This window comes from Pristiophorus japonicus, chromosome 4 (genome assembly GCF_044704955.1).
Source record: "Pristiophorus japonicus isolate sPriJap1 chromosome 4, sPriJap1.hap1, whole genome shotgun sequence".
Lineage (NCBI taxonomy): Eukaryota > Metazoa > Chordata > Chondrichthyes > Pristiophoridae > Pristiophorus > Pristiophorus japonicus.
This window is the reverse complement of record NC_091980.1, coordinates 86,925,650-86,927,716: the sequence shown is the minus strand read 5'-3', so window position 1 is coordinate 86,927,716 and position 2,067 is coordinate 86,925,650.

Sequence of the window (2,067 nt, the reverse complement as noted above, 5' to 3'; positions counted from 1 at the left end):
TTCGCTATACTCCTTGCATTGAGCACAGGAAGTAATTACTTCTTATTAACCCTTGTTTCCTCTGTCTTACAGATTCACTTTCTACATTCTTGCTTTCCAATTTCAGCTTTACTTCCTTCCCTATTGAATTTTTTCTCAGTTTCCCATCCCCCTGCCAAGCTAGTTTAAACTCTCCCCAACAACACTAGCAAAACTCCTCACGAGGATATTGGTCCCGGCGCTGTTGAGGTGCTACCCGTCCGATTTGTACAGGTCCCATCTCCCCCAGAAGCGGTCCCAATGCCTCAGGAATTTAAAGCCCTCCCTCCTGCAACAACTCTCCAGCCACGCGTTCATCCTCTCTATCCTTCTATTTTTGTACTCATTAGCACGTGGCACCGGTAGTAACCCAATACTTTTGAGGTCCTACCCTAATTTTTCTCCTAGCTCTCTAAATTCTGCCTGCAGGACCTCATCCCTCTTTCTACCTATGTCATTGATCCCGATATGGACCACAACCTCAAGCTGTTTACCCTCTCCCCCCAGAATGTCCTGTGTCCGCTCTGTGACATCCTTGACCCTGGCATCAGGGAGGCACCATACCATCCTGGAGTCACATCTACGGCTGCATAAACACCTCTCTATTCCCCTAACTATTGAATCCCCTACCACTAAAGCTCTTTTCTTCTTTGTCCCTCCCCTCTGTGCAGCTGAGTCACCCATGGTGCCTTGGACTTGGCTCTGGCTGTACTCGCCAGAAGCACCATCGCCCTCACCGGTGCTCAGAAGAGAATATTGGTTGGAAAGCGAGATGGACTCAGGGGGCGACTCTTGCATTACCTGCCTAGCGTTCTTCCTCCGTCTGGTGTTCACCCACTTCCTCTCTGCCTGCATGCTTTTAAGCTGTGGGGTGACCACCGCCTGAAACGTGCTATCCACGTAGCTCTCAGTCTTTCGGATGCACCGCAGTGACACCAGCCACTGCTTAAGCTCCGAAATGTGGAGCTCGAGTAGTTGAAGCTGGAGACACCTCCTGTACACATGGTTGTCTAGGCTGCGCGAAGCGTCCAGGACTTCCCACATGCCGCAGGACATGCACTTCACAGGACTAAGCTGCCCTGGCCATTCCTCTAATTAGACTTATCTGTTATAAAAGAGAAAGAGAGATACTTATCAATCAACCAGCCAATCACTTACCTGCCTGTACGAGGACAGTTTGGAACCGAATCTGAAATCAGCGGGGTGCAGGGGAGTAACACACTTGGCAGCGAGAGGCCCGGACTTCAGCAAGGAGTGGGAGGCCTGGAGGTCGACAAGGAGCGGGAAGCCCGGAGGGCGGCAAGGAGTGGGAGGCCCGGAGGTTGGTGAGGAACGGGAGGCTCGGAGGTCGGCGAGGAGTGGGAGGCCCGGAGGGTGGTGAGGAACGGGAGGCTCGGAGGTCGGCGAGGAGTAGGAGGCCCGGAGGGTGGTGAGGAACGGGAGGCTCGGAGGTCGGCAAGGAGCGGGAGGCCCGGAGTTTGATGAGTAACGGGAGGCCCGGAGGTCGGCGAGGAACGGGTGGCCCGGAGGTTGGTGAGGAACGGGAGGCCCAGAGGTCGGCAAGGAGTGGGAGGCCCGTAGGGTGGTGAGGAACGGGAGGCCAAGAGATCGGCAAGGAGCGGGAGGCCCGGTGGTCGGTTGTGATCTTTCACATGTAACAGAGCATGTGTCGAAAAATGATCCATTTCAGTAATGGAGTTTGACTTGTACAGGTGCAGTGCCGAGAATCCGGAGCCCTCGGGATCGAGACTGTTCTGGATTCCGGGCTTTTTCGGACTTTCAATCACCTTTTTGACGTCACGAATCCGGAAACACCCGAACCCAGGTTCGGGTATTTCCGGATTTCAGTACATCAGAAAGGGGAGGGGAGGGTCCCCACCAAGGTGCTGTTTGGGCCGGCTGACTGCGTCGAGGAGGAGGGGCTCGGGTGGGCCAACCCTGTCGAGGAGGAGGAGTTCGGGCGGGCTGGCGAAGAGGCCCCAAGGTAAGGAAGGGCAGCGGCGGTGAGCGGTGGTGAGGCAAGGCCCGTGGTCGGCAGCATCGGTGGGT